Genomic DNA, 9,067 nt, shown 5'->3' with positions numbered 1-9,067 from the left:
CCGGCCGGGGGGGACGCCCCCGGCCCGGGCCCGGCTGGCCACACTGTCCCTGATCCAGCCAGGATGGTGTTGGCCTTCCTGGCCAACAGAAGAACAATGCACACAGCTTAGGTCATACTCTGAATTCTCTACTAAGGCCTTCATCGTGGACAACTGTCCCTAGACACATGTCACCAGCCCAAACCCCTCTTGTTGGCAGCGAAGAGCTGCACAGTGACTGAGGAATGCGAAACTCAGCGTAAAATCATAAAAACTGAGGCTGAATGCTGAGTGAATAAAATCAGGGGAGGACCAGAATGTTAGCACAGATGTTCCTGGTCCTACAGAGCATCTTCCCAGGGACAGACATGCACAGACATACACCAGCCAGTGTTTTAATGTCCAAGCTCCAGCTATACTGACAGTGGCCAATACCAGAGATCTCCCTCTCCAAACTCCTTCCTTTTCCCTCTTCCCTCCCAAGTTTTGTAAGTGCAATAGCTCTTGGCTGCAGGAAGGCTGACCCAGCAGGGAGAGGCAAAGTCTGGGCTGAGCGCGGTGAGCTGAACCTTCACCCTCCAGGACTGGAGCAAAGCAGAACTAGCAGGAGCACAGCAAAGCTTTGAAGTAATTAAAATTACTGTCACCCCTTAACTTTGAAGAGGTGACAGTCTCTAGATTCTAGCACGTGCATTTAGAAAGGGATGCCGCTGGGTTTTCACATCAACATGAAATGTGTATTTTCCAGATTTGTAAACTGCATAAACGTATGATCCCTGCATTAAACAGTTGCAACTCTGGCTCAAAGCAGAGAAATCAAAGACATAAACCAGCTGTGAGAGCACTGGGCAGGACAGACCCAATATGAACTCAAGGCACTGCGAGTCCTTAGAAAAAATAAAAGAAAGAATAAGGTTGCAATATGTTCCTTGGGGCAGGGATTGGTTTTGGTCAGTGCTTGCGCAATACCTAACACTCAGAAACCCTACTAAGGAGTCCATTACTCATGTTATGCTGCGGCAATACAGCAAATGGAAGGAAAAATTTTAAAAAGCAACAAAAATGGATCACATTCAACTCATGCAACAGCTTTCTCTGGTAAGACGACAGCTAGGAATTGGTGCAGCCACAGCCTTCATGAAGAACTAGCAAGGTACCACACAGGAAAGTACAAACTGTGGATTTTTACAGAGGTCTGAGGCGGGGAAAGTGCCAGTTAAAGCAAAGATATCCCCAGGCAACTACTGGGCTCTTGCTGCAACTCCTGAAGGATCACTCTTGAGCCTACTCCCACCCAATCTTTATTAATGACCTCAGCACAGAACAAAGAGAGTGTTTCAGAAGGCCCCGCTGAAGTTTGTAGAGGCACTCTTAATAGAAAGAAAATCAGGCCATCATAGAGGAAGAACTAGATGACCTCAAGAACCAGAGTGAGAAAACCAAGATGAAATTCAATAGCATGAAATGCAAGGCCAGCAACTGGCCTAATACCGAGAGTTTCTGCTGTGAGCTGGCAGCTGCTGGAAATGACAGAGGTGAAGGGTCCAGGTTTATTAGTCCATTCCCTGAGAACTGAGAGTCACAAATGTGACACGGCCATGAAAAAGCTAAATGCAACTCCAGAAAACAACAGGTAATTCTAGCAGAGATGAGCTATTGCTGTTCTATTGGGTCCAGCAACATCTCACCTGCACTACTTGTAAATTGTGGGTAATTTAAGTTCAAGTAAGCTATACTGAAGGGGAGATTAGGGAGGAGAAGCTGTCTTCTAAGAGGAAACGAAATATCTTGGCTTGTTTAGCCTGGCAAAAAGAATGTCAAAGGAGAATTTGATTATTCTACATAAACACCACAGGGAAAATAGCAACAAAAGGGAAAATTTATTTATGCTAAAACATGATGTTAGAAGAAGTATATGCAGGCCAGCCATGAATTCACTGGAAGGCTGGAAATTAGGATGTTTCTAGCCACAGGGTTTTGTGCAGCATTCTAGTGGGAACAGCAGGGGCAAAAGTCTTCCCAATGTGAAGCTGGTGCCTTACATTTTTCGAGGCACATTATAAACACTATTACTAACTGCAGCTGGGTTCTGGCCACGTGACCCATGAGGGCACTTTCATTTCTAGGTGGAAATGATTGTTTACAGCCTTGGAGCTTGCCAGGTATGAGGAGGTTCCCACCCAGATCCTAGCCCCTAAAAAGGATGCAATTTGTATGTGACAGACAAATATTCTCTCCCGATTATTAGAGAAGCACCAAAGATTTTAAGATCTGCCTGTCTTCAGAGGGAGTCTACCAGGTCCTGGTAATCACAGTTTCACAGAGGATTTCATAACCAGCAGTCCTCAGAAAAATCTCAACTGAGAACAACTGGCCTCATCCTCCATCCCTTCCCTCACCTTGCAGCTCACACGCATCAAATCCAGTTTCTGGATGCAGAAAAGCATCTTCCTAGAGTACCTTTAATAGGAAAAGGGCACCCAAATATTCCCCACGCTTAAAAGCTGTGCAATAGCCCTTCACAAGAGGGATGATCTCTATAGTCAGTACTGTAACCGGAAGAAAACCCATGGTTTTCATCCTGCCACTTACATTTGGGTGGCAATGTTAGGAAAGGAAGATAATCTATCTGAGGCCCCCAACAGCAGAAGGACACGGAGCTGTTGGAGCGAGGCCAGAGGAGGCTACGGAGATGCTCCGAGGGCTGGAGCCCCTCTGCCATGGGGACAGGCTGGGAGAGTTGGGGGGCTCAGCCCGGAGAAGGGAAGGCTCCGGGGAGACCTTAGAGCCCCTTCCAGTGCCTGGGGGGCTACAAGGAAGCTGGGGGGACTTATTCCCAGGGCAGGGAGTGATAGGACAAGGGGTAATGGGTTTAAACAGAAAGAGGGAGATGGAGATGGGACATCAGGAAGGAATTCTTCCATGAGAGGGTGGGGAGGCCCTGAGACAGGTTGCCCAGAGAAGTTGTGGATGCCCCATCCCTGGAAGTGTCCAAGGCCAGGCTGGATGAGGCTTGGAGCAACCTGGTCTAGTGGAAGGGGTCCCTGCCCCTGGCAGGGGGGGTGGGACTGGGTGGGTTTTAAGGGCCCTTCCATCCCAACTTGTTCTGTGATTGATTCTTTGATACCTCAGCTTCTACCTCCCTGCTTCTTCTTATCCCCTCACTATTTAAGTACCAGGAACTCTGCTGTCGAGCCACTTGAAACCACAGAAATGCATAAAAGATTATAGTGTAGGCAGGAGTCTCAAACCAATTCAGCCTTGGCTTTATACCATCTGCTACATCAGGCAGAGTCTGAGTGCAGGAAGTCTGCGAGTATCAGATCCTGCCGAGAAAACAAAAAGGTATGTGGTCAAACTCATGCACCAAAGAGGAAAGGTCTATAAAGATTTAAATACACCTGTGGAGCGAGCATTCATGACCCGCACGCCTGTTAAACAAGGCACAAGCACACTGCAGGCCATTTGCGCAGCAGAATGGAAACCGGGGAATCTTTCTAATGAGACTTAAAGGAACAAGGGCATTTCCAACAGAGATGAACAAACATCCTAGAACTAAGGGCATCTGTATAATCATTAGTGGGTGATCTGAGTCATGTCTTGTTAGGGTTGCAGCCTCAGATTTTACAGAATCCAAGTGTTTTAAACGGGATGATTAAGTTGCTAAACTAACCCTAACTTAATAGATTTTTCAGTCTCTGTGGGTCTGCAGCAATTCTAGCTGGAGCGAATTTTAAGGTCTCATTAACTTCAGTGGATAAAGAATAATGCCATAAATATCTAAAGGTTTTGATACTATTGCTTGCAAATGCCTACGTCCAAGCTTTACTCTTCCACAAAGCCACCATCTAGCGAAGAATTAGAACGAGCTGAAGGGGTTGTCCTGCAGTTTGGAGCAACAAAACAAACCCCTTTTGTCCATGTTCATGTTCCATGTTCAACTAATGGACCAGAGCTCCAGATCAACATGATGAACCTTGACCTCAAAGCCTGGAAATCAAACCAGAAAGATACGTATTGACCAACCAACAGGAAATAATCCTGGGTGGGATTGTAAGGAGCAGTCTCAGTGCTAAAGCTAAGCACTGGCTTTTTCCCAATCCTCTGCCAAGAGACAGTTTTAAGGAGGTATTTAAGAAGTGTAATGAAGTCGATTTATGGCTGTTTAATGAAGCTCTTCCCCAGTACGCGGCATAGCCTGGGAGCAGGCAGGCAACAGCCTTTTGAGGAACTTAGGAGTTCTTCAACTCCTGGAAGCCAGAACCAGCCCAAACCAAAATCAGCCTCAAACCTGAATGAAAAATTACAGGTAGGGAATGGGAAAGCAAGGATGTGAAACCTCTTCAAAGTAAAGGCAGGCAGCTTAGAGATGCAAAAAATGAGTCATTTGAAAGACATGAAAAGGGTGTCAATCAAACTATTCAAAATACTGTCACCAGTTTATGGGTCAGAATATGATGCTGTTGAAGCTGGTTGGGAAAGGAGAGGCGAGTGCCTGGCTAGAAGAGATCTGTCTTACAGCCAGCCATCAAAAATGAAGGGGAAACAAACCTAGATATTAAGGTGGGCAGGCAAAAGCAGGCTGGGAGCAGAAAAGCAGATCCAAGTTTCACCGATCTACATAGGAAAATCTGCGGATGACACCAACCAGAGGAAAGGTACAGCCAAAAAATCCCCAAAAGCAAAGGAAATGAGGGATAACACATTCAAAGCCCACAAAAGATGAGAGGAGGGAGGAAGATTGTCCGCAGAAGCAATGGGAGGCTGCACAGCCAGGAGAGAAGAGACATGGGAGCGAGGGGGGAGACATTTTTAGGAAGAAAGAAACGGCTAATGGCACTGAACAGCGACGATGTACATCGGGAAGACGGCAGACTACGGTGGGTCTGACTTTGTCTAAGGTTTGGCTGGGATGAGACTAGTTTTGAGGGAATGTCAAAAGGTGAAGTCAAACCTGGAGGGAGCCTGTGCTGGAGTGAGGGAGTGACTCCGGGCAATTTAACAGGTGGTGGATTCAGTGAGCTTGGAGCTGAAGGGAGGAATGATCCTAGCAGAAAAAGCAGGATGGTTATATTTCATTTACCTAATGGTAAGTGAGGCTACGGCATCTTTATACAAGGGGAATAGTCAGGGGAAAAGGAATGGAGAGGTCAGGAAATTGGATAATGGGGGGGTCACTGAAAAGAGTTGAGGGTTAGAAGAAAGTCCCTGAAAAATGGAAATTGGAGAGGTAAGATAAAAGCCATGTTTTGCTTTCTTTCTCTCAGAAAGGCATTGGCAAGATCCTGTGCAGAAAAGAGAAGACAGAATAAGAAAAGGAGAGGGTGGAGTGAAGCTACATAATTATAATGGGCTGCCAAGTGGCTGTTTTCCTAATTCTTCTGTGCAATAGTTCCTCATAATCCCATTTCATGTTGGGCTGCGCATGGCACGTTCACACTCCCCTGTACCAGCCTGTCACCTGAAGAACGTGCAAACAGTGTGTTTTAAAAACACAGAGCCCTCAGTCAAGTCAGTCCGCTGCTGAAATCGAGTGATTCGCACCATTGTTCAGCTGTAATTAAACTGGAGGCACATTATTTGCTCAAAAACTACTGTTTAATTTATCTGCTTGCTCCAGAAGGTAGTTTCCATTTTCCCATGGTTCTCCTGTGAATAGACAATGCCTAACCAATTTCCAGGAAGCAGTATTTTATTTTTTTAATCATATTTAAAGTGAAAGGCAGATGCTGAGAAGAACAAGTTAGTTAACGTGTAAAGGTTTCCACAATACCTCTGAGAGCCATTGCAGCCTGGTGCCTCGGGACTGTTAAAACCTCTCTCTAAACAAAGGCAGCTCTGAGTGTACATCTCATTAACATACAGCAGTCCTGCTTGACCTGACTTGTGCTCTTGGTGAAGTGATTGAAATCTAGACAAGCTCCAGCAGTATCAATACATTTACATCAGTCAGACAGGCCAGAATCCGAACCACTGACTGTTCTGGACAGGAAATTTCATGCTACCATACTGTCTGTATTGACTGAAACCATGCTGAGCCCATTGTTTGCTCTTCAGAAGCTTTAAGAATTCAGACAGAAGTTTGAGCACACGTCCGTTGCTGAGAAAAGACTGTAGGTGCTAGGAGAGGGCCTGGATCAGGACTTCATTGAAGCTGACCTTCTTTTATGAGACTTTTAGCGGTACTTTAGACCCAATTCCTAGCCCTGGAACAGATCTAGCAATTACCTTTTTTTCCCAGGGTGGATTTCATTATTCCATTTTTGGCTAACGTGGTTTTGAAAAAAAAGAAGCCTCTGCAAGGTTTGTTAGGAGCTATAAAATACCCCTTCAAAACAGAGGAGCTATAAAATACCCCTTCCAACTGCCACTTGAGCCTTCATAGAACCCCAGAGCTGGTGGTAGCCCACATGAAATAAATGTGCTTTCCTCGCAGTACAGAAATTCCTATATATTTAGGCACTATTAAAGAGTCCTCTTGGATGAAACTACTGAAAAGGGGACATTAACCAGTAAATAATTTCCACTAGGAAGGCTCATCTACCATATTTACAATCCCATCTTGCACAACTCACCCAGTGGAAGGGGAAGATCCTGCCATTTCTTGCCATCAGCCTCTCAAAAACAACACCTCAGCCTCTCAAAAACGACACCCTAATGGTCCCTCTGCACGAGGGGACAGACAGGGCTCTTCTGCTGGGAGGGGGGATGAGGCGAGCCATGCAGATGGCACATATAATTATTAGGGAGCTAAGGAGATACCATCATGCTTATTTAGGGGGTTAGCATCAAAGGAAATACAGGCCTCAGAAAAAGTGAGTCTTTTCCTTCTCCCATTTATTTGGAAAACAATGATGCTTTGGGGTTGACTGTGGTGACAGGTTACACAGAACAGGAGAGATTTGAGTTACACTTCTCAGCAGTTATCAGAGATGCTGCTAATACTCAAAGACCAAAGTCAGAGCATGGGAGAAAACGTACCACCCTTCCTAGGCCTTACCACCACTCTGCAGGTCAAGCTGGAGGCAAAACCAAGCCTCGAACACCTGCTGGAATAGAGATTGTCCTGGGGAGAGGATCTGTGGTCACTACAAATTTGGCATTGCTATTCCTCTAGCAAGTTCCCTTAAAAAGAAGGAGCAAGATCTCTTTTTGAGGATGATTTGCCTAATCTTGGTGCTGGGGAATGGCCTCCTATTAACAGCCCTAAATCACGGCCTTGCTGTCAGAGACAAGCACCGAACCACTAATGGGTCTAAATGTCAAAGAACCCCTGAGGCAAGCAAACACCACCTCCCTGACACCAAGAGGGAAGGACAACTGCTTTCCTGAGTCTCTGAAACGACCTGGTCTCCTTGATTTTTTTGTTTAATCATCTTAAGAGTCTTTTTAGGAGAGTCAAGTAGTTTATTGCAACAAGTTAGTAACCCCAGCTTTGGAAAGAGGGAGAATACCTGGACATAGAAAACCGCTTGAGATGCTTCTGCTCCCTGAGCACAGACAGCTTTGGAGTTAGGGCTCCTGTGTGAATATAATCTGATGTTGTTTGTTAGAGTAAAAAAGGTAATTTTTGTTAATATTCCTGTCTGTGCAGCTTGCTGCTCGCACTCTCTAAGTCGAAGCGAATGCAATAGCGACCAGCTCTCATTTTCTAGGCAGTCAGGCCCAGTTTAAACACGGGTGTATGAAAGGCAGGTCTTGCTTGACTGACCTGATCTCCTTCTGTGACAAGGTGACCCACTGAGTGGGTGAGGGCAAGGCTGTGGGTGTTGTCTACCTGGACTCCAGTAAACCCTTTGACACCCTGTCCCACAGCCTTAGGTTTATGGTTGCACTCAATCTAAGTGATTCTATGATTCTACGTGCTGCTTTGATGCCCATTCCCAGGTTGGTGAATAGCAGATTGTTTACAGTGCATCCTCCCTCCAACATCCCAGCAGTTTTGGGGAGCACTCTTCCATCTCTGCACCGCTTTTACCTACAGGCATAGGAAGAATCTATTCGCTTCCGTGACAGACAGCACCTAAAAAACACTGGAGATCTGGGTTTGGGAAATGGAGAGCAGTTCCAAACCGGTGGCTGCCAGTGTGACTGGATCCTCATGGCCCACAGAGCCTCATGTGTAAGGGATCTTACTGCCAGCAGCCAAGCTAACGAGAGAAACACTGACTTGTTTTCTGAGACAACCTAGTCCCACGAGCAGGGCACAAGTTTTAGACTTGTGCTGATCACACAGGGAGACTCCGACAGCGCAAGAAACTGAACGTGCGACTCCCACTAAGCCTAAGTATCTTTTCAACACCCCGTCCCCTTGGCAGAAACTTCAGAATGTATGAGGCAAAACCCAAAGCTGCAGTGGAATCTAAATAACAGGTAAGCCGTGTGCTGGCTCTCTGTACGCGGGATGGAAGGTTTGTTTTGGTGAACAGAGGCCACGTTTTACTAGTCTTGGGTTTAACAGCATCCAATAAAGATGCAAATTTCCCAAACAATTAAAGGTACATGCCATGATGGAGCTACATCCAAGTATATTTTCTAATTAAAAAATCCCTCCTCGTCTCTGGCAGGCCCCTAACCAGTGGGCTGGGAAGGCTCCTAACGGAACTGATGCACAAAGTAGACACACATGAAATAGTAGGAATGGGTGTTGTGGACTGGCTGAGGGATTTTGTTACATCAGTGCCAGTTCTGTACTTTATGTCTGGCTTAACTAAGGGTATTTCTTCCCTCTACTCTCTGAGGAAAAGTAGACTTGTATATTCAACAGTTTCCAAAGGGCAGTTAATGCCTGCTTGTAAAAAACCACTGTCACCTTTGATCCAAGGACACATTTGTGCTGATTGGACTGTCAAAAAAATATTTTAAGATCACATCTGTTAGAATATGGGTCACTCTTTGTATTACGGGTACATTTATACTTGATTTATGGGGTTAATAAATGATTAATAGAAGTTGTGGGCATAAGTAGTCCACATTATAGATAGCTACAAGCAACCCATTAACCTGTTGGACTTCAGCAGGCTGTAGGAATTAACCATTTATTGAAAGTGTGGTAACATGAGCCATTTTACAACTGTGCCTTTAACGT

General features: G+C 45.6%; 1 protein-coding gene across 1 annotated transcript in view; it reads right to left on the bottom strand.

The window, feature by feature from the left end:
• INTS9 (integrator complex subunit 9) overlaps nucleotides 1-9,067 on the bottom strand; it is a gene marked incomplete at its 5' end in the record, with an annotated part of 18,518 nt that overhangs the window by 8,442 nt on the left and 1,009 nt on the right. The window lies entirely within an intron of this gene.

This window comes from Eurypyga helias, unplaced genomic scaffold, assembly GCF_000690775.1.
Source record: "Eurypyga helias isolate BGI_N326 unplaced genomic scaffold, ASM69077v1 scaffold20610, whole genome shotgun sequence".
In the NCBI taxonomy this organism is placed as follows: domain Eukaryota; kingdom Metazoa; phylum Chordata; class Aves; order Eurypygiformes; family Eurypygidae; genus Eurypyga; species Eurypyga helias.
The sequence above is the reverse complement of the archived record's forward strand: the minus strand, read 5'-3'. Positions and strand labels throughout refer to the sequence as shown.